We start from the raw sequence: 24,461 nt of genomic DNA, 5'->3' as shown, positions 1-24,461 counted from the left end.
CACCTAGTGGGATTAAAAGCTTGTCCCAGACCCTTTTATTCATGAAAATCCCCAGGTGGGAAAGTGCACCGGAAGCTGACAACAACATACTCAATTTCTCATTTTGGTCCATTATGGGTGGTGGCAGCAGTCGCTTTACTCCCATCCCCCTACGGCAAAGTTCTTTACCGCAGGTGGTTAGATTGAAAGCTATTATCCATATCTTCAACTCGTATCAATCCCTGAGTGGGAAAGTGCACCTGAAGACTTCACTGGCCATCCAAAGTCTGAGGTACCTATACAGTTATGGGTATGGGCTCATTTTTCAGTCTTTCTGTACAGTTCCCTACGGCAAAGTTTTTCCCCACACCTAGTGGGATTAAAAGCTTGTCCCAGACCCTTTTATTCATGAAAATCCCCAGGTGGGAAAGTGCACCGGAAGCTGACAACAACATACTCAATTTCTCATTTTGGTCCATTATGGGTGATGGCAGCAGTCGCTTTACTCCCATCCCCCTACGGCAAAGTTCTTTACCGCAGGTGGTTAGATTGAAAGCTATTATCCATATCTTCAACTCGTATCAATCCCTGAGTGGGAAAGTGCACCTGAAGACTTCACTGGCCATCCAAAGTCTGAGGTACCTATACAATTATGGGTATGGGCTCATTTTTCAGTCTTTCTGTACAGTTCCCTACGGCAAAGTTTTTCCCCACACCTAGTGGGATTAAAAGCTTGTCCCAGACCCTTTTATTCATGAAAATCCCCAGGTGGGAAAGTGCACCGGAAGCTGACAACAACATACTCAATTTCTCATTTTGGTCCATTATGGGTGGTGGCAGCAGTCGCTTTACTCCCATCCCCCTACGGCAAAGTTCTTTACCGCAGGTGGTTAGATTGAAAGCTATTATCCATATCTTCAACTCGTATCAATCCCTGAGTGGGAAAGTGCACCTGAAGACTTCACTGGCCATCCAAAGTCTGAGGTACCTATACAGTTATGGGTATGGGCTCATTTTTCAGTCTTTCTGTACAGTTCCCTACGGCAAAGTTTTTCCCCACACCTAGTGGGATTAAAAGCTTGTCCCAGACCCTTTTATTCATGAAAATCCCCAGGTGGGAAAGTGCACCGGAAGCTGACAACAACATACTCAATTTCTCATTTTGGTCCATTATGGGTGATGGCAGCAGTCGCTTTACTCCCATCCCCCTACGGCAAAGTTCTTTACCGCAGGTGGTTAGATTGAAAGCTATTATCCATATCTTCAACTCGTATCAATCCCTGAGTGGGAAAGTGCACCTGAAGACTTCACTGGCCATCCAAAGTCTGAGGTACCTATACAATTATGGGTATGGGCTCATTTTTCAGTCTTTCTGTACAGTTCCCTACGGCAAAGTTTTTCCCCACACCTAGTGGGATTAAAAGCTTGTCCCAGACCCTTTTATTCATGAAAATCCCCAGGTGGGAAAGTGCACCGGAAGCTGACAACAACATACTCAATTTCTCATTTTGGTCCATTATGGGTGGTGGCAGCAGTCGCTTTACTCCCATCCCCCTACGGCAAAGTTCTTTACCGCAGGTGGTTAGATTGAAAGCTATTATCCATATCTTCAACTCGTATCAATCCCTGAGTGGGAAAGTGCACCTGAAGACTTCACTGGCCATCCAAAGTCTGAGGTACCTATACAGTTATGGGTATGGGCTCATTTTTCAGTCTTTCTGTACAGTTCCCTACGGCAAAGTTTTTCCCCACACCTAGTGGGATTAAAAGCTTGTCCCAGACCCTTTTATTCATGAAAATCCCCAGGTGGGAAAGTGCACCGGAAGCTGACAACAACATACTCAATTTCTCATTTTGGTCCATTATGGGTGATGGCAGCAGTCGCTTTACTCCCATCCCCCTACGGCAAAGTTCTTTACCGCAGGTGGTTAGATTGAAAGCTATTATCCATATCTTCAACTCGTATCAATCCCTGAGTGGGAAAGTGCACCTGAAGACTTCACTGGCCATCCAAAGTCTGAGGTACCTATACAATTATGGGTATGGGCTCATTTTTCAGTCTTTCTGTACAGTTCCCTACGGCAAAGTTTTTCCCCACACCTAGTGGGATTAAAAGCTTGTCCCAGACCCTTTTATTCATGAAAATCCCCAGGTGGGAAAGTGCACCGGAAGCTGACAACAACATACTCAATTTCTCATTTTGGTCCATTATGGGTGGTGGCAGCAGTCGCTTTACTCCCATCCCCCTACGGCAAAGTTCTTTACCGCAGGTGGTTAGATTGAAAGCTATTATCCATATCTTCAACTCGTATCAATCCCTGAGTGGGAAAGTGCACCTGAAGACTTCACTGGCCATCCAAAGTCTGAGGTACCTATACAGTTATGGGTATGGGCTCATTTTTCAGTCTTTCTGTACAGTTCCCTACGGCAAAGTTTTTCCCCACACCTAGTGGGATTAAAAGCTTGTCCCAGACCCTTTTATTCATGAAAATCCCCAGGTGGGAAAGTGCACCGGAAGCTGACAACAACATACTCAATTTCTCATTTTGGTCCATTATGGGTGGTGGCAGCAGTCGCTTTACTCCCATCCCCCTACGGCAAAGTTCTTTACCGCAGGTGGTTAGATTGAAAGCTATTATCCATATCTTCAACTCGTATCAATCCCTGAGTGGGAAAGTGCACCTGAAGACTTCACTGGCCATCCAAAGTCTGAGGTACCTATACAGTTATGGGTATGGGCTCATTTTTCAGTCTTTCTGTACAGTTCCCTACGGCTAAGTTTTTCCCCACACCTAGTGGGATTAAAAGCTTGTCCCAGACCCTTTTATTCATGAAAATCCCCAGGTGGGAAAGTGCACCGGAAGCTGACAACAACATACTCAATTTCTCATTTTGGTCCATTATGGGTGGTGGCAGCAGTCGCTTTACTCCCATCCCCCTACGGCAAAGTTCTTTACCGCAGGTGGTTAGATTGAAAGCTATTATCCATATCTTCAACTCGTATCAATCCCTGAGTGGGAAAGTGCACCTGAAGACTTCACTGGCCATCCAAAGTCTGAGGTACCTATACAGTTATGGGTATGGGCTCATTTTTCAGTCTTTCTGTACAGTTCCCTACGGCAAAGTTTTTCCCCACACCTAGTGGGATTAAAAGCTTGTCCCAGACCCTTTTATTCATGAAAATCCCCAGGTGGGAAAGTGCACCGGAAGCTGACAACAACATACTCAATTTCTCATTTTGGTCCATTATGGGTGGTGGCAGCAGTCGCTTTACTCCCATCCCCCTACGGCAAAGTTCTTTACCGCAGGTGGTTAGATTGAAAGCTATTATCCATATCTTCAACTCGTATCAATCCCTGAGTGGGAAAGTGCACCTGAAGACTTCACTGGCCATCCAAAGTCTGAGGTACCTATACAGTTATGGGTATGGGCTCATTTTTCAGTCTTTCTGTACAGTTCCCTACGGCAAAGTTTTTCCCCACACCTAGTGGGATTAAAAGCTTGTCCCAGACCCTTTTATTCATGAAAATCCCCAGGTGGGAAAGTGCACCGGAAGCTGACAACAACATACTCAATTTCTCATTTTGGTCCATTATGGGTGGTGGCAGCAGTCGCTTTACTCCCATCCCCCTACGGCAAAGTTCTTTACCGCAGGTGGTTAGATTGAAAGCTATTATCCATATCTTCAACTCGTATCAATCCCTGAGTGGGAAAGTGCACCTGAAGACTTCACTGGCCATCCAAAGTCTGAGGTACCTATACAGTTATGGGTATGGGCTCATTTTTCAGTCTTTCTGTACAGTTCCCTACGGCAAAGTTTTTCCCCACACCTAGTGGGATTAAAAGCTTGTCCCAGACCCTTTTATTCATGAAAATCCCCAGGTGGGAAAGTGCACCGGAAGCTGACAACAACATACTCAATTTCTCATTTTGGTCCATTATGGGTGGTGGCAGCAGTCGCTTTACTCCCATCCCCCTACGGCAAAGTTCTTTACCGCAGGTGGTTAGATTGAAAGCTATTATCCATATCTTCAACTCGTATCAATCCCTGAGTGGGAAAGTGCACCTGAAGACTTCACTGGCCATCCAAAGTCTGAGGTACCTATACAGTTATGAGTATGCCTTTTGGGCTCATTTTTCAGTCTTTCTGTACAGTTCCCTACGGCAAAGTTTTTTCCCACACGTGGTGATGTTGCTTTTTTTTTCGTGTCCAACGTACATTCTTTCGGAAGGCCTCGCAAGCTTCATACGGTAAAGTTCGCCACCGGACATGGCTCAACTGGAAGGTAATAAATCAGAACAGGGCCCACTGAAATGATGTTTTTTGGGTTAAAACCTTCTGGGAATTGAATCCCACCTACACTTTCTCAATAGCACCCAAATATTAAAGAAAAATTCCTTGGTTCTAACTCCAAATACGGAAAATTTTATGTTAAGGGGGTCCTGAAATCTTTCGAAAGCTTCCGATGTGCTATCTTTTAACCTTTTCTAATTAACCGGACCAAATCACTACTTTACTTTAAAATTCATGACCCAATTTTTTTTTTTACAGTGTGCTTTAATCCCCCTTACTTGCTATTTGAGGCATAAAACATGAAGAAATACATTTGGAAGGGGTATAAAAAAATGACAAATAACACACTGTCCACACTAAGGACTATATTCGTGGACAACGAAAAATCAAAGGACGATAACTGTGTACTCGGACCATTTGAGGATGCCGATTGTATAGAAAGCCAGTATATAATAATTCTTTCGAACATAAGATATTTCTTATTTCGTTTATTTGAAAGCTTATACATTTTACACAGGAACGAGTTTAAGTCAACTCACATTAAATAGTTATTCTATGCTACGCATACAACATTTGATTTTCTGGGGGGGGGGGGATTTTTTTTCTGGACAAATTTTTTTCTTTCAATTTTAGCATTACATATAGTGGCAGCTGAGGGTGAAACAAACAATTTTTTTTTCTCAGGATCAGAAACAAATTATTTTTTCTCCCAAAACTGGAAACAAACTTTTTTCCCCAAAAAATCCATAGCCACCCCCCCCCCCCCCCCCCCAGAAAATCAAATTGTTGCTGCCTAATGTTATCTGATGTGTAGGTTTATTCGTTCGTTCGTTTTTCCGTGTATCCATTGATTTAGATTGAATCTAAGACGACATTGTAGTCAGATCAAGTTGAAACTAGGTACACATGTTTATTAAAATATGTTCTTTTTAAAATTATTTACGGTTCTCTGAACATGGAAAATAATTATGCGAGCAAATCATCGTAGACAAACACTGTTGTTTTTTTCTAATTTAATTCGTTTACTTTTTATTCTCATTTCGTATCCGTAAATTACTCGTATATAACGATTATGTGATTGGGGGATATACGATCCGTTTTTAATAGTTTATTTGCAATCCATGATTTTTGTTTACCATCTCGGTTAAGAGTTTGGAAAACCGAGAAAACGTAAAGAAGACCTCAAAATATAGTATATGTCCTTCTCTATAGAGTAAAATACGTAGAGGAGCGCACTTTCCATTCTATAAATACATATATAATAACATAAAGTATGTGTTTATGTAGGGGAATAAAAATAGTTCGCTAAAAAAGATTGTTCCTTTGCTTTTTGTGTATTTTTCGCTGTGCATTTGCTGATTAAAGATACCCTATCTCCTTTGTTTTTCTATAGAATTACGATATTTTGACTTTTTACGATTTTCTGGGACGTTCTCCCTTTACTGATTTATATTGATGCAGACATTTAGCAAGCAAACTAGTCAGTACATTAGACTACAGACGACATTGATGTTGTAGTGTCCCTTCTGACTTGATATGATGGATATCTCTAGTTATTTAAAGGTAAAAAACAATATAAACCGTATCGGTAGCCATATTCTATTTTTAACAGAACGTTGTTTCATTATGTCGTTTTGTGGTTTTCTCATATACCACATTATGATTCTTTGACAAGTTGATTCTCATTGTGTTCTTTAGTGGTCGCTAGAATTGGTCGCTAGCTTGATTGGTCGCTAGGATTGGTCGCTAGCTTGAGTCTGGTTCTTCAAGATCGTGATGAACGTGGCCAACTTTGAACATGTTCAAAACAATCGTGGTGCGGTCGTGGCGAAATTGGGTCGTAGAAGAAGCGTAGTGAGAGAGCACTAAGGTCGTGGTAAGATCGCAAAGGTCGCTGTACCATCGTAGCGAAAGCTTCATTCTATTCGGAGAGACTGCGCTACGATCTCACAGCGACTTTATCACGACCTCACTACGACCATCACGTTCTCACCGCGACCCAACTACGCTTCCACTACGACTATGCCACGTTTGCACCACGCTGTTCAAGATCATAGTACGATTCTAGCAAGCTCATGCAGTCCTCATCACGCTCTTCTTACGACCTGATCTTACGTTCATACTACGACCATCATTCTCATTGTCATTTTCTTATAAAATATATTAAATCTCTCCAGGTTGTGTTTGTCTGTATGTAATTAGGCCCTCTTGTCCATTTTCTCTAACTGCTGAACCATGCTTGAAACATTTATGTCAACTCTGCTATCGTTCACTAAAATATCGTCATTTGAGCTTGATGGACCATGTTGTAATTTTGATTGGTCGGTCCGACATCTCTGCTGGATCAGGATTCGTTACTATCAGAGCTGCCCCTGCCTCTACATATACCCATACCACCATGCCCACGTGTTCTAGTAGATTTGGTGGCATGACTGTTTTTGTTTCCGAGAAATCTATGAATAAATCAGAAAGAGAAGGAATGGAACAGTGATATGGAACACGATGTTGACGTTATTGCTGAGAACGTAACTACTTATGATCGCGGTATGAACGTGGTAAGAATGTGCTATAATCGCAGTAGAAGCGTGGTAAAATCGTGTTGCAATCAGATTACTCGTGGTATAGTCGTAGTGAGAACGTGATGAGCGTACATGTAGTAAGATCATGATAATCGTAGAAAAAGTGTGTCGATAACGTGGCATAATCGTAGCGGGATCGTTGTAGAAGCGTAATGAGTACCTAGTATAATCGTGAATACAACGAAAATTAACATTTTTATGCCGTTCATACCGCGACCTCACCACGATCTGAATTAATTTTAGATCGCGGTGAGCGTGGTGCGATCGTGTTCTAGTGGGACTGGGCCGAGGAAAGTTTTATTTTTTTGTTAACCTAATGTATTGTGTTAAATCTATTTCCCAGTTCAATTTTTGTGATGTTTAATTTTGAGGGTCAGAAGTTTAAATGTTTGTTATTGTTGACAGGGGTGCCTCTTTTTTTGTTGAAAGAAGATAATTAGTTGATTACGACTCGTCTCTCAGGTTGACATGTTTTTTTAAAGATTCCACAGTTTTAAAAGACTCTTAGATGACATGTTACTTATATGTTCTAAGTCATAAAGGGAAACAGTACTAATTGTGATTATGTGTATCATGACATGTGCGTTTTATGATAGACCGCCAGTGACCGTTCAAAACTTATAAAAGCTATTGTCACCTACTAGACAAGTTCAAAAAGGGTGCGTATTTGGAATACAAAGGTCAAAGTTGCTGTTTTGCATATTCCCGTTAAATCCATGGGCTAATAAGGATCAGCAGGTCAAGGTTCAACGTTTCGTGCATTCCTATTTCAAAATACATCATGCTCCATGTATGCAGTTGTCAATATGAACTTGTATAATAAGGACGGCATTTTGAGTTAATCGTTGGATTTGGAAGACGAGACCAAAGCCAAAGGCAATATTATAACCAAAAGTACATACCTGTATCAGTTTATTGAAGGTTATTATAAATGTTCTTTTGGGGTTTTTTTTTATATGTTACGGTTTTATACATAAAAAAGCCCCCCCTCCTCGTTTCTTCTCAAGAATTAACAAACATTCATATTCAGACAAACGGAGGGATAGAAGGGTCTGGATTAGAATTCCGACGACCGTGCGTATATAAACGCTCAACATACAAAAACACAGATTGAATATTGAGGAACTAACTCCCTTTTGGGGGCAATCCGGGTCGCCCGGGAGTGCGAATCCCCGTTTTTTTTAAAGATCGATGCTTTAAAATAGAGACATATGAATTGTATCAAAATATTTTACTTCAAGCAAAGGAGTATTTAGGCGAACGACCATTTAACTTCAAAAGGGCACTTGCAGGCAGGGTACCTACAAATGCGTCTAAGAGCATATACAATGAATAATGTACAATGAAATAAAATAAAATACACATAGGACAATATTAAAGTTAAAAATTAATTCTCTTTTAAAACAAGTCAACATTCATGTAAAACATAACAACATTATATATTTATATAAAATCTCAACATTTAGAGATCACATCAGTTAAGTTGCACACGTAAATCACAGTTAGCTTAATTTTCTAAAATTGAAGATCTGTAAGTGTACATTTCACTCAACGTCTTTTTACTAAAAGTGTCAACATGTCTACAGACATTTGAATCAACCTTATAAATATATTCACCTAGCAGGATGTTTATTTTTGTTGTAGGACGGTAACTCTATGAAGCAAAAGAAGGGGAAGTTAGTATGTACTGGCCTGACCAGTGAGTGTAACCAAGACGACTGGGTTTAAGTAAAGATAAAACAATCAGGAGCTGACTTTTATTTCACTACCAATCCAAATGGTGAAAAACTGAAAATACAAATATAAATACAATTTTGCAATGTGTTCAATGATAATTAAAGTCCATTAAAAATACAGATAAACAGTTCGTAGATATATAAAGCTGTTAAAGTTCTTTATAATTATGAATAGATGAATATTCTTGCGCACGTCGGGTTCTGTCTTGAATTAAATCGTGTAATCGCAGATACGAACATTTTGAACGGTAAAATGTTCATAGTTTCTTTATAACATAGGGAAATATATTAAAACAGTTCGTCGCTGATGTAAATACATAATTTGTAATGTTTTGAAAGTAACTCACGCTGTGGTTAGCCATGAATTGTTCCTTTGGACAACGTGTCCGCTGAATGTTCTTTGCAGTTGTGCACACGGCCTGTTGAGCAGTTTTCGTCATTAGAAGAGAGGGGAAAGTAACGCAGATTCCTACACTGTCCTTTATAAAACTCCTAAAACTGGCACACATAAAGCGATGTACGCAATGAAACGTTAACAATATAAAATGATGATCACATGAAGAATAAATAATGAATGAGTTACAGAACACTCCCCGTCTGAGGTCTATCTGACATCACTATTCCATTATCAAAACAAATAAAATGTTAAATATATAACAACAGTCCAAAGTTCCACTTAGAAGTAGTCCAACGGGAGGCTGGGTATTTCACATCTTCTATCCTAGACAAGGCCGTGTTTCCGACGAGATCGCGGCGATCTAAGATCCAACTCCATGGCTGTAGTTCTAATTGAAGAATCTCCTATCGACACGGATATGCGATCCAACGAGGACGTCTTGCGAGACAAACGCGTTCCTTTACGTTTACGGCATACAGAAAACCATCCGGTGCCATGTTCCTTTTCTCTGTGACTTAAGTTGGAATTGTCTATTCTGCTTTACTCTTGTTCTTGCGTATCTCTAGAGAGCCTCTTATTAATGAAAAAACTCGGAAACTTTAAATTCAAAATTTACCAAAAAGAAAAGGGAACTCACGTCAATAGATATAAACAATTCACCAAAGTTTGATACGAATTGGTTCAAGCATTTTTAAGTCATTGTCCGACATGATGATGACGGACGGGCCGATAATGGTATACCACAATACGTCCCGTAAATGGGAGCATACAAACAAGCAACCGAACCTTATGTTACCGACGCAATTGTTTAAAATATAATACCTCCTTTCTCGAAAAATTTACCAGTGTTTTATTTTATCTGAATCAAATCAAGAAACATATTTAAGGTTGCACTTCTGTAAATAAAGACAATGCAATTTCCCATAGAAACTACGGCTACCTTTACAGCTAAAACTTTGTCTCTTTTACTACGAATTTTCAAAAATTTATATCCTAAAATGGAAAGTTGTTGATATGTACTACTATTTAATTCAAATGTCAAAACAAAGGGCTGTGCAGCATATACTTTCAACATTTACATGCAAGAACTTTTAAGAAGACTTTATACTAATAAATACCAAGGAATTGTATATTTAGGTGTAATACCACCAAATTCATGGTACGTCACATCCGGTTGTATACGAAAATAGGTCGAAAAAAAATATTCCCTTGAATTTGACAGTTGTAGGTAATTAATCCTACATTTTATTGCAGTAAAAGATTTCTGTGTCATAATCATATGTCTTGGGTATTTCAAAGCACCATTATTTTTTTATTTGGGATTTCTATAGAATATTTTGTAATCTTGAGGTTACATGGTGACTAAACCTTGTACACAGATAAAATAAGGGGAGAAATTGATTGGTGAACTTCCAGTGATGGTTATTTTCTTATATGCAATGACATGTTATGTGAATTTTTTTCTATAGTACTGGACAGGATAAAACTTTACTCATGCAAAGTATTTCTTTATTTGAAACAAAGATACATTCTACAGATTTTTTTAAAAAGTGCAAATTTAACAAAGACTAATAGAGGAAAATCAATGGTGGTATTACACCTTTAATTTAAATATACAATTCCTTGTAAATACTAAATAATACTACCCCTACCCCCACCCCACCCCACCCATCATATCTTAGAAGCAGTACATAAACAAAACAAAATATATAAGAATGATATATATATATCTCCCAAAAAGAGGCATATTTTGAATGCTCCTGCTCATTTAATTTAAACTATATCATCACTGTATCAAAGTTTCGTCCCCTCCCCCATTTATTTTGAAGTCTTTTAAGAAATGTACATACATAGGGTACTGATCAGAACTCTTGTGTTTATACCTGGAAATAATAGGTTGCAAAGTATTTCTGTTCTGGAAATTCTTAACGACTTCCAGTAAAAATAATGTGGAAAATACTCTACCCTTTGGAAAATGCATGGAATTTCTTGTGTACCAATAGACAAGAAGTTTGGAAATTTTTGTCCAGATTGGAAATTTTTCTGAAATTTTAGAAAAAATCAAGAAAAAAATCATCTGGAATTCCAATGTCTTCCATAGGGGGGATGGATTATTTCTGGAATAGCCCATTATGAATAATTTGTGTGGTCTTAAAACTTTTTTAACCCAGGATAGCTTAAGTGATTTTATAAAGGATTCAATATGTGGCATTTTTACACTTTTCCTCGTTATTTGAGATAAGTATATTTCTTTTCATTTTGTCCCCTTTACCATCCCACACAAATCTATATAGCATTGATATATATGCTTTAATATATCTGGGGATGGATGTAGTAAAACAGTAAAACATTGAATTAGAAGTGGTAGGTCAAGAGTTTTCACAACTACAATTTTTCCATATATAGTAATATTTCTAAATGACCAATCACTTAAGACATTTTTTATTTTTTTATTTTTTTCTAAATAATTATCAACACATATATCAGCTTTTGACAAACAATGGTTCCATATTAATTTTTTATTTGTGTTTAGCTCCTCACCACAGCCCCTTTTTGCCACAATATATATAACTTTAATCAGAGCACTATTGAGAGATTCTTCACTATCATTCAAGATCAAAGTCGAATCATCAGCATACTGACTGAGTAAAAATTCACAATTTTTAATCTTTATACCATTAATGTTGTTGTCATATTTTATTGATGCAGCAGCACTAAGCAGTTCCAAACATAAAATAAAAAGATAGGTAGACAATGGATCCTCTTGTCGTACCCCCTCTCTATTACAAAAAAAATCAGATAAATAGCAATTATTTTGAATACAACTTTTTGAATTATAGTAAAGGGTTATAAACCATTTAACTATTGTGTCACCAAAACCTCGAAATTTCAAAGTTTTGCATATAAAATTCCACTCCAGAGAATCGAAAACTTTTTCAAAATTTAGCAAGACAAGCAAGCCAGGAACATCTTCCTCGTCTACCTTTTGTAAGAGGTCATATATAAGACGTGTACACTCACTAATATATCTGCCTTTCATAAAGTCAGTTTGAGTTTCACTAATCAGGTGATCAAGGACTTTTTTAATTCTATTTGCAATACATGTTGATACTATTTTATACTCTACATTTATAAGAAGTGAAATAGGTCGCCAATTTTTTAGAAAATGTTTTGGTTTGCCATCTTTGGGTAGACAGGTGATAACTCCTTGTGATTGTGAAATTGATAATTTACCTTCTTGAAATGCTTCTTTGAAAGAACGCAACAGGAAAGGATTAATGTCGTGCCAAATATGTTTTATAAAACTCAGTGGTAAAACCATCCAAACTAGGAGATTTTCCATTTTTCATATTTTTTAATGCATTATGAATTTCTGAGCTTTTTAAATTCACCTCTAAATTAACATTTTGTTCATCAGAGAGAATTTTGATAAATAAGTTTTCCAGGGAAAAGAAATTAGTCCTGTGTATATTAATGATAAGTAATTTCTTGGATGAATATAGATTTTCATAATATAACTTTTGTTCTGCACGAAATTGTGCTTGATCAGTGATAGTTTCCCCATTATCTAAAATTATTTTTTGTATTACTTTTTCTATATAATTTCTTTTCTCTAGATTACAAAAATACTTTGTACTTCTCTCTCCTTCAATTTGCCATTTTGCTTTTGCTCTCATTATTGCCCCTTTTATTCTAGATTCTCTTAACGACCTTAACTGAAGTTCAATAAGTGTAATTTCTTCCCTTTTTTCATTAATGTTTTATTACAGTTCAAATTGTTCAATTAAAGTTCTAGTTCTTCTTCTTCTCTACTGCGTTCTTTTTTTTTAAAGATGAATAAGATATTGTTTTGCCTCGTATCATCAGTTTTAATGTTTCCCAAAACAGTTGGTCTGAAATGGAAAATTCTATTTCTTCCACATTTTCAGAATCAATTATTTTATATTGTTCAATACAATCACCAATACAAGTTTTAATATTAGCAATACATTTTTTTTCGTATAACAAATCATTGTTAAATTTCCACGTCCCTTTGCCTTTTCATTTGTATTATATTCGATATTTGTTTATAAAAATGTCACACATTTGAAAAACCTTTTAGTAACTAATGAGTATTATGACAAAGAATATATTGGAGCAAAATATCCGAAGAATAGATATTGGATTTTCTTTAAAAGTATTAATTCCTTACTGTCTGAACTCAGTGTTACACGATGTGTTCGATTCGAACGCGTCAACGTCCGGTTTCATCTGTATCGGGGTTATACAGGGTGAAAATACAGGTGAGTGATCAGACCTATATGCAACACCAATATCACACGAAATGATCAGTGGTTGAAAATCAGATGAGACACGGAAGTAAACCAGTCTTGCCTGCTTCTTGTTAGGTCCTCTCCAGGAAAACCTCTTTTTCTCTGAGTGTAATTCCCTATAAACATCAACCAGATCTATTTCTGTCGTCGTTTAATTTTTTTGAGCTTTTGGATTATTTTTATGCAAATGATTTAAAGTATCCATATCATAATTTTGTGGTAAATTCCAATCACCCCCACTATTACTTAAGTATTACCAAAATTTTCAATATCTCGTTGGAATATTTCATACAAAAAAAAACCTGGTTTGTCCTCATTGGGTTCATATACTACTGCTATTGTCATTCTATGATTGAAAATTTGTATATCTTGATGAATTGCATAGTTCCCATCTTGATCCATTTTCTATCCAAAAAGTTCATAAGAAAAGTTCTTCTAAACAAGATAGGCACACCCCTAATGCTCGTGGTATGCGACCCAAATATTATTGTATACCCCCATTCTGCCTGCCAATACTTTTCAAGTTCTTTTTTACAATGTGTATCTACCAAGAAAACCATATTTTAATTTTCTCTACATTAACAATATATATCTTCTTTTTATTTTATCAGAAGACAGGCCTCTACAATTTATGTAACCAATTTTCAAACTACCCATATCTTATATCACTTACAATTGTAAACGATATATATTCTAAAATTATACAGTCAGTAAACATATTCAGAGCAATACAAAAAAAATAACAAATAAGTATAGAGAAATGAAGGTGACATAAAAATGTGTTTTTCCAACCGTTTAAACAATAACTACCAAAGTTCTCCCGTTTCATGTTAAAACAATTTTTAAAAATCAATATTAAATAACTAAGCTACAGTGGGTTTCCTTCTTCCCCAGCCATTTGTGTAAACAAAATCTAGTTTTTATCTTAATATATTTTTTTTGCTTTCTTCATGCCTCTAATTATACCGCAGTCCCACTAGGCCACGATCGCACTGCGATCTGTGAAAAAATTGCAAATTTTGACGATCGTGTAGATCGCAGTAAGGTCGTATCACGGTCGTGCTAAGGTCTTCAAGATCGTGATGAACGTGGCCAACTTTGAACATGTTCAAAACAATCGTGGTGCGGTCGTGGCGAAATCGGGTCGTAGAAGAAGCGTAGTGAGAGAACACTAAGGTCGTGGTAAGATCGCAAAGGTCGCTGTACCATCGTAGCGAAAGCGTCATTCTATTCGGAGAGACTGCGCTACGATCTCACAGCGACTTTATCACGACCTCACTACGACCATCACGTTCTCACCGCGACCCACCTACGCTTCCACTACGACTATGCCACGTTTGCACCACGCTGTTCAAGATCATAGTACGATTCTAGCAAGCTCATGCAGTCCTCATCACGCTCTTCTTACGACCTGATCTTACGTTCATACTACGACCATCATTCTCATTGTCATTTTCTTATAAAATATATTAAATCTCTCCAGGTTGTGTTTGTCTGTATGTAATTAGGCCCTCTTGTCCATTTTCTCTAACTGCTGAACCATGCTTGAAACATTTATGTCAACTCTGCTATCGTTCACTAAAATATCGTCATTTGAGCTTGATGGACCATGTTGTAATTTAGATTGGTCGGTCCGACATCTCTGCTGGATCAGGATTCGTTACTATCAGAGCTGCCCCTGCCTCTACATATACCCATACCACCACGCCCACGTGTTCTAGTAGATTTGGTGGCAAATATTGTTTCCGAGAAATCTATGAATAAATCAGAAAGAGAAGGAATGGAACAGTGATATGGAACACGATGTTGACGTTATTGCTGAGAACGTAACTATTGATGATCGCGGTATGAACGTGGTAAGAATGTGCTATAATCGCAGTAGAAGCGTGGTAAAATCGTGTTGCAATCAGATTACTCGTGGTATAGTCGTTGTGAGAACGTGATGAGCGTACATGTAGTAAGATCATGATAATCGTAGAAAAAGTGTGTCGATAACGTGGCATAATCGTAGCGGGATCGTTGTAGAAGCGTAATGAGTACCTAGTATAATCGTGAATACAACGAAAATTAACATTTTTATGCCGTTCATACCGCGACCTCACCACGATCTGAATTAATTTTAGATCGCGGTGAGCGTGGTGCGATCGTGTTCTAGTGGGACTGGGCCGAGGAAAGTTTTATTTTTTTGTTAACCTAATGTATTGTGTTAAATCTATTTCCCAGTTCAATTTTTGTGATGTTTAATTTTGAGGGTCAGAAGTTTAAATGTTTGTTATTGTTGACAGGGGTGCCTCTTTTTTTGTTGAAAGCAGATAATTAGTTGATTACGACTCGTCTCTCAGGTTGACATGTTTTTTTAAAGATTCCACAGTTTTAAAAGACTCTTAGATGACATGTTACTTATATGTTCTAAGTCATAAAGGGAAACAGTACTAATTGTGATTATGTGTATCATGACATGTGCGTTTTATGATAGACCGCCAGTGACCGTTCAAAACTTATAAAAGCTATTGTCACCTACTAGACAAGTTCAAAAAGGGTGCGTATTTGGAATACAAAGGTCAAAGTTGCTGTTTTGCATATTCCCGTTAAATCCATGGGCTAATAAGGATCAGCAGGTCCAGGTTCAACGTTTCGTGCATTCCTATTTCAAAATATATCATGCTCCATGTATGCAGTTGTCAATATGAACTTGTATAATAAGGACGGCAATTTGAGTTAATCGTTGGATTTGGAAGACGAGACCAAAGCTAAAGGCAATATTATAACCAAAAGTACATACCTGTATCAGTTTATTGAAGGTTATTATAAATGTTCTTTTGGTTTTTTTTTATATGTTACGGTTTTATACATAAAAAAGCCCCCCCCCTCGTTTCTTCTCAATAATTAACAAACATTCATATTCAGACAAACGGAGGGATAGAAGTGTCTGGATTAGAATTCCGACGACCGTGCGTATATAAACGCTCAACATACAAAAACACAGATTGAATATTGAGGAACTAACTCCCTTTTGGGGGCAATCCGGGTCGCCCGGGAGTGCGAATCCCCGTTTTTTTTAAAGATCGATGCTTTAAAATAGAGACATATGAATTGTATCAAAATATTTTACTTCAAGCAAAGGAGTATTTAGGCGAACGACCATTTAACTTCAAAAGGGCACTTGCAGGCAGGGTACCTACAAATGCGTCTAAGAGCATATACAATGAATAATGTACAATGAAATAAAATAAAATACACATAGGACAATATCAAAGTTAAAAATTAATTCTCTTTTAAAACAAGTCAACATTCATGTAAAACATAACAACATTATATATTAATATAAAATCTCAACATTTAGAGATCACATCAGTTAAGTTGCACACGTAAATCACAGTTAGCTTAATTTTCTAAAATTGAAGATCTGTAAGTGTACATTTCACTCAACGTCTTTTTACTAAAAGTGTCAACATGTCTACAGACATTTGAATCAACCTTATAAATATATTCACCTAGCAGGATGTTTATTTTTTTTGTAGGACGGTAACTCTATGAGGCAAAAGAAGGGGAAGTTAGTATGTACTGGCCTGACCAGTGAGTGTAACCAAGACGACTGGGTTTAAGTAAAGATAAAACAATCAGGAGCTGACTTTTATTTCACTACCAATCCAAATAGTGAAAAACTGAAAATACAAATATAAATACAATTTTGCAATGTGTTCAATGATAATTAAAGTCCATTAAAAATACAGATAAACAGTTCGTAGATATATAAAGCTGTTAAAGTTCTTTATAATTATAAATAGATGAATATTCTTGCGCACGTCGGGTTCTGTCTTGAATTAAATCGTGTAATCGCAGATACGAACATTTTGAACGGTAAAATGTTCATAGTTTCTTTATAACATAGGGAAATATATTAAAACAGTTGGTCGCTGATGTAAATACATAATTTGTAATGTTTTGAAAGTAACTCACGCTGTGGTTAGCCATGAATTGTTCCTTTGGACAACGTGTCCGCTGAATGTTCTTTGCAGTTGTGCACACGGCCTGCTGAGCAGTTTTCGTCATTAGAAGAGAGGGGAAAGTAACGCAGATTCCTACACTGTCCTTTATAAAACTCCTAAAACTGGCACACATAAAGCGATGTACGCAATGAAACGTTAACAATATAAAATGATGATCACATGAAGAATAAATAATGAATGAGTTACAGAACACTCCCCGTCTGAGGTCTATCTGACATCACTATTCCATTATCAAAACAAATAAAATGTTAAATATATAACAACAGTCCAAAGTTCCACTTAGAAGTAGTCCAACGGGAGGCTGGGTATTTCACAGCTTCTATCCTAGACAAGGCCGTGTTTCCGACGAGATCGCGGCGATCTAAGATCCAACTCCATGGCTGTAGTTCTAATTGAAGAATCTCCTATCGACACGGATATGCGATCCAACGAGGACGTCTTGCGAGACGGACGCGTTCCTTTACGTTTACGGCATACAGTAAACCATCCGGTGCCATGTTCCTTTTCTCTGTGACTTAAGTTGGAATTGTCTATTCTGCTTTACTCTTGTTCTTGCGTATCCAAAAGCGAATTGAAGCTTTCCTTTGGAATTGAATGTTTTCGGATGTACTTTTCTTTGTTGGCATTCACTTTTGGTGGCGTTGCTTCCGAAGTGAACTTTTCGACTTCTGCAAACCTGACGATAGAAGTGGCTGATTTCGTTTTCGGTTGCTCATGTAAACGGGGATAATGTTTGAACGAATCAGTTTGAATTTCATTTGGCTGTGTGTTGGTTTTATTACGCTCAGGTAATTTCTTTGTATGTGGTTTCACAACACTGCATGTTGGATTTGTTTCCTTTGTAGTGAGTTCAAGGTGAACATGTTGCTTATCGGAGCGTATTTCTCCAACGATAATCCAACCCAGGTTTAATTTTTGCGCAAATGGAGCCTTTGGTGGTCCTAGACGTTGATCAAGGACATGATGTGCCTCTATAAGGTCTCTTCCAATGAGCAATAGGATTTTGCATTTTCCATCAATCGGGAGAATATGTTTTTGGAGTTCTTGCAAGTGTTGATATTGCAATATATCCTCAGGTGTAGCAATTTCGTTCCGATTATTGGGAATGTTATCGCATTCAATCAGTTCAGGCAGATTGAATCTAGTATTGTCTTGTACAGACTTCACGACAAAGCAGTTTCCTCGTTTACCGGAAGTAACCTTGCTGCCGGAGCATGTGGATAACAAATAGTCTTTTGTTTCTGCCTGTACGTTGAATAGGCTTAAGAATTCAGGAGTCACGAGAGACCGGTTGCTTTGGTCGTCAATAATTGCATACATACGAATTGCTTTGTCCTGATTATCTTTGTGAAAGACAATCACAGGAAGTATCTTGACACCAGATTTACACTACTGTTGCCGTCTTTGTAGATATCTGTGCAAGTTGAACTAACAGAGGTTAACTTGGTTTCAGCTAACTCAAGTTGCTTCCCGCCGTTGACTGATCTAGGCGGTGAAGGCGGTGCACCTTTGGGTTGGTACACTCGATTTGTGTGTAATGCGGTGGTGTGTTGTTTACTTCCGCATTCATTGCAACTGATACTCGCGTTGCAATCACGACGTCTGTGCATAGTCGAATCACAGCATTTGTAGCAAAGATTGTTTTGCCTCAACAGTTCCTTGCGTTCCTCTATAGTTTTAGCTTTAAACCCACGACATTCATTTAGCGAATGTTCGGTATTGTGTTTTATGCACAGATTTTGTTGCTGTGCAGTCTCTCCAGATCGTTGTTCGACCGCTGTCTTGTGAACGTTGATTTTCGTTCCAGGCTGAGGTGTGAACCTTGGCGCAGCACGTTTTGTACTTGGTGTGACTCCCGACCCAAAAATAAATCCAGGATCGTTTTTAATTCTACTGATTTAACTGATGAATGCAGATAACTCTGTAAAAGGAGGAAAGGCAACGCTGTGGTAAGATTTGTATCTAGACGCCCTTGAAGTCCATGGGGTAGTTTTTCCATGACAGGGTTTATTCCGCTCGGTGAATCAAAATAAGCTAGCAGACATCCCAGCTTGGGATTTTCCTTATGGTATTCTATTTCTGATAGAATGTCAGACAGTTCATAGAGACGTGCGTTGTCCTTATTCGTCAAAGTTGGGAATTTGTCGAGTTTACTCCTGAGAGAGGCTTCCAACATTTCTGGAGCACCATATCGCTCATCTAGTCTTTGCCATAACCTCTGTAGGCCTCTAGTAGGGTTGTTGGCATTTGATGCCCTAATACTTATGGCTTGTTTACCAGACTCTGGCCCTAGCCACCTAATTAGTAAGTCTATTTGTTCCGAGTCAGAAACTTGCAATTCGTCTATGACGTTTTTGAAGCTAAATTTCCATGTATGGAAGGATTCTGCCAGGTCATTAAAATTTGTTAGCCTGGAGAATAATAGGTCTTTGCGTAGAAGAAATCTAGTTATCTCCGACGTGGGATTGATTTGTTGCTGGTGTGCAACAGGGATTACTTCTATTACGCCTTGTTTTTGGTGTGAAACAGGGATCTCTTCTATAACGTCTTGTTTTGTGCGTAAGACAGGGATCGTTTCTTTAACACCCTGTTTTTGGTGTTCAGCAGGGATCTCATCTGAAAGGTCTAGTTTTTGTATGCCGGTTACTAATCCCATATCTGGGATTAAGGTAACTTCCGATGTCTGTGACAGTAAGTTCAGTGCCACGGATGGCACAAACGCTGGTGCTTCGTGACTCAGCTCGATATGAACAGGAATTTGTTTTTCTTATGAGGTCCTGTTACTTCCTTTACAGCAGTTGATACAGGAAGTTTATTTACGAAATCTTGCACACGCTGGAGCGGGTCTTCCTTTTCGTTAGGGAGATCGCTAAACGCTTGGCTGTCGTCGTATTCCAGGATACGAACCTCGGCTTCTGCGGCTGCAGCCTCTCTGCGTGCTTCTAGAAGATTAAACTTGGCCTTCAGCTCGGCTTTTTCTCGGCTAACACGTGCAGCCTCTTGTTTGATTTGCGCTTTTCTGCGTATGGCCTCTTGTTCTGCCTCATCTTCCATTTTAGCCTTTGAACGTGCGGCTTCTTGTTCCATTTTAGCCTTTGAACGTGCGGCTTCTTGTTCCATTTCGGCCTTTTTAAGTGTGGCTTCCTGTTCCATTTCAGCCTTTTTGCGTGCTGCTTCTTGTTCCATTTCAGATTGTCTGAACAGGGCTTGTTCCTCTAACATTGCCTCTTGTTGTAGGATAAGTGCATGTTGTTCAACAAAGGCTATTTTTGATTTAGCGGCCTCTGCTTTGGCACGCTTCCTCCGTGCTAGGCTTGACATATCCGATACGTTAGAGCTACCGCTGTGTGAGGTTTTCTTATCCTTTGAGCCTGAGGTCCTTGTTTTAGTTGATTTAGCCTTAGTGAGGGCCAGGCGATGCTCGTGTAGAGATTCCATGGCCAGTTCCACTTTGGACAGACGAAGATCCAATGTGAGGTTACATGCGTCTATATCTTTTTTACTGTCCAACGTTCTGGCCTTTTTTAGGAAGTCCAGATATTCGTCTGTGAGCCTACGATAATTTGTACAGGCTTTTAAAAGATTGTCCTGAATTGTTAAGACTTGTTGAAGTTCATTGGGAGGTGTGGTGATTTCCAATAACTGGGTTGTTATATCTGATAAAGGGCCTCTAGTTTCTCACAGAACTTGTTACGTTTTTCTGTGTAAACGCCTTTACCGTTTTCTGTGAGGTCGCGTACTCGCCTCGTCTCGGGATTTTCATCTACGTGTGTGGTTATAGACGGATTCTGTATAGGTTCTTCAGTGACATCTCCCTCTGGGGGCTGAACCTCTTCTTGCTGTTCCGCTCGACTGGGATCCATGATGTAAATCGGCAATGTTTGTTCAACGTTGTTGGTTTGCTGCCTAGGACGCACAAGCTGTGTTGCGTAGTGTCGATGTAACAGCTACGAACAATGCTCCGTTTTATTTCCTGATCAGGAGATGTGTAGACAAGTTGTTGTCAATTTATTAGCACGAAACGTTGTCGTTGAAACTACGTTGTTGGTCTGTTGACTGTCGAGGAGTGGCGTACGTTATCCAAAAAAAACAACAAGCAAGTTGTAGCTTTTTCACTGTACTGACCTGACCAGTGAGTGTAACCAAGACGATTGGGTTTAAGTAAAGATAAAAAAAATAAAAATAAAAAAAAATGAGTGTGATGTAATTAAGGATTACATACATTCACGTGTGTATGAAAGTAATTCAGACAAATCTGAAACAAACAAAATGATGTATAATAAAAAACAAAAGTATGTCAATTTAAATCACTTTAATTATAATTGTACTAATCAAATACGAAACAGTTGTAGCTTGTACAATATCTTTTTCAATAGAAAAGAAAATATAATATTTATGCAGATATTTGAACATTTTACAAACATCATTCACAAGAAAAAGAGAATAGAAATCTTGGAAAAAGTAAATCTATTAATAGTACCTATTCTGTTTCAAACAAGTAAATTCTTGTTTATGTCCCAGATATTGAACTCAACAATTTATTACACAAAAAAGCTCACATCGTTTTATTCGTACAGTTGTCAATGTCCATTTTCCTTTTGTTCAGTACTATGCTATTACATCCTTCTATTTGTTCATGTTCAGTACATTTCAATTCTTTATACGCACTACTCAATTTCCTTTAATAGAACACTAAGTTTTACGAAATCACTATTCCAATATTCACACGATAAGATCCAATCACTCTTGTATCTCCAACCATGCATACACCGACGGTGTCTGGTGTCTAAGAATAGAAAACAACAGGTATAACAAAATGAAAGAAATCAACTGTTTATTATATTGTCATTGACATGTCACAGCATGATTTTTAGAGACACATATTTCTCTGATGAGGTGTATTTGATTTTGATCAAATGTTCTGTAACAAATTCATTTGTAAATCTCTGGCTTGTATTATTATTTTTAACTTGTGTATTAATGAAAAATGAATATTGTATATTTTTGAAATATGTGTATACTTTAAAAAAAATAATAACTATGAGAATGCAAGAATGTAATTGTTTAGGCTCAATAAACATTCAAGTAAATAAAATTCTAAAAACAAAAGACTTATGACAAAAACAATTCACATATGTTCTTTAAATTGTCAAGGTCTCAGAGTAAAAGATAAAAGACATAGATTATACTTGTGGATGAAATATCAAAAATGTAATATTTTCTTTGTTCAGGAAAGTCATTTCACTGAAGATTTAGAGAAAGACTTAAATTCTGAAATTAAAGGTCAACAATATCATAGCTTTGGAACCTCACAGTCCAGAGGAGTTTCAATAATTATTAATAATGATTTAGAATGCAAATTTATAAATATATTCAAAGACCAAGAGGGCAGGCTACTCTTAATAAATGTTGAAATTGAAGACAGTATTTACACTTTAGTAAATGTCTATGCACCAAATATACCTAAAAACAGAAATATTTTTTTCAAAAAAGTTAAAGAAGTAATTACAAAAAATAGTTTAGGAATGGTTATAATTGGAGGAGATATGAATGATACTTTAACAAAAATAGATAAAAAAAATAAAGTGTCAACACAAAAATTATAACAAACAAAACCAGTTTTTAGCCTTAAATCTTTAATTAAAACTCAAAAGCTAAGTGATATTTGGAGAGAGATTCATGGCAAGGAAATACAATTCACTTGGCGACGTAAAAATAATTTAAATGAAGCATCTAGAATAGATTTTTTCTTAACCTGTCCTGAAATAAGAACTAAAATAGAATCTACTGATATTAGGCCAGCTATTATAACTCATACAGACCATCAGGCAATTTCTATAAAAATAAAAGGTCGATCAGACCAAAAAGGTAAAGGATACTCTAAAATTAATAATAGTATTTTAGAAAATGAAGAATATCAAAACCTTATTAAAATTCTGATCAAACAATATGAAAAGAAAATTTTACTCACCAATGATATTGGGGTCAAGTGGGATCTTTTTTAAAACAGAGGTAAGAGACCATACCATAGCATTCTGTAAAAGAAAAGCACAAAATAATGTTAAAGATATACATATCTTAGAAAACAAATTGAAGAAATTAAATGAGGGTATAAACAAAAAATGTAAAATAGATGATATTAACTATCTTAAAGAGGAAATTAATATTATAGAAGAAAAACTTGGTAAATTATATGATTCAAAAACAAAAGGAGCACAAATAAGATCCAGAATTAAATGGGTAGAAGGCGGCGAAAAAAACACTAAATTCTTCTTGGGACTAGAAAAAGCTAGGCAAACAAGAAAAACCATTACAGCGCTCAGAGACAAAGAAGGGGTGATACATACACATCCTACAGAAATACTTAATATTGAAAAAAAGTTTTATGAAGAAATCTATAAAAGTTCAAATCCCGATAAAAATTCTATTAAAGATTATGTTATGAATACAGAATGTAATCATGTCCTAACAGATAAAGAAAGCGATAGTATGGAAGGTTTATTAAGCACTCAAGAATGCACAGATTCTTTATTTAAAATGAAACTTAATAAAGCCCCTGGAATTGATGGGCTAAGTGTCGAATTTTATAGAACTTTTTGGGAACATCTTAAAGAGTTTGCAGTCAAAACTTTTAATCTTTCATTTGATAAAGGGGAGTTAACAAATTCACAAAAATTAGGAGTTATTTCCCTTTTACATAAAAAAAAATGATCCTCTCAGTTTAGACAATTATAGACCTAAAACATTATTGAATGTTGACACAAAATTAGTTGCTTATTCACTTGCTCAAAGGATAATTAAAGTATTACCACAAATTATTCATGGAGACCAAAATGGGTATGTTAAAAACAGATACATAGGATATAATATTAGACAAATTCAAGATGTCATAGATTATGCAGACAAATTTAATATAGAGGGTGCCTTATTATTTTTAGATTTTTCGAAAGCATTTGATTCATTAGAATGGGACTTTATGTTCTTTGCTTTACAAAAATTTAGATTTAAAAATTCTATGATGAGATGGATAAAACTTTTATACACTGACATAAAAAGTTCAGTTTTAAACAATGGGTGGATCTCTTAACCCATGAGTATATATCGTGGTATACGTCAAGGCTGCCCTTGCAGTGCGATAATTTTTGTTATTGCT

At 37.1% G+C, this 24,461-nt stretch overlaps 1 long non-coding RNA gene across 1 annotated transcript; it reads right to left on the bottom strand.

Moving 5' to 3' along the window:
• Positions 1–21,605: 21,605 nt before the first annotated feature.
• LOC139486870 (uncharacterized) lies at positions 21,606–23,426 on the bottom strand. Its single transcript, XR_011655661.1, has 2 exons — positions 23,280–23,426; positions 21,606–22,094 (listed from the first exon to the last, which is right to left on the bottom strand). It is a non-coding gene; the product is annotated as an uncharacterized lncRNA (long non-coding RNA).
• Between the last annotated feature and the right edge of the window lie 1,035 nt (positions 23,427–24,461).

The sequence above is a fragment of the Mytilus edulis genome, chromosome 8, assembly GCF_963676685.1.
Source record: "Mytilus edulis chromosome 8, xbMytEdul2.2, whole genome shotgun sequence".
Lineage (NCBI taxonomy): Eukaryota > Metazoa > Mollusca > Bivalvia > Mytilida > Mytilidae > Mytilus > Mytilus edulis.
Note: the sequence above shows the minus strand (reverse complement) of the source record. Positions and strands in the feature narration are given on the sequence as shown.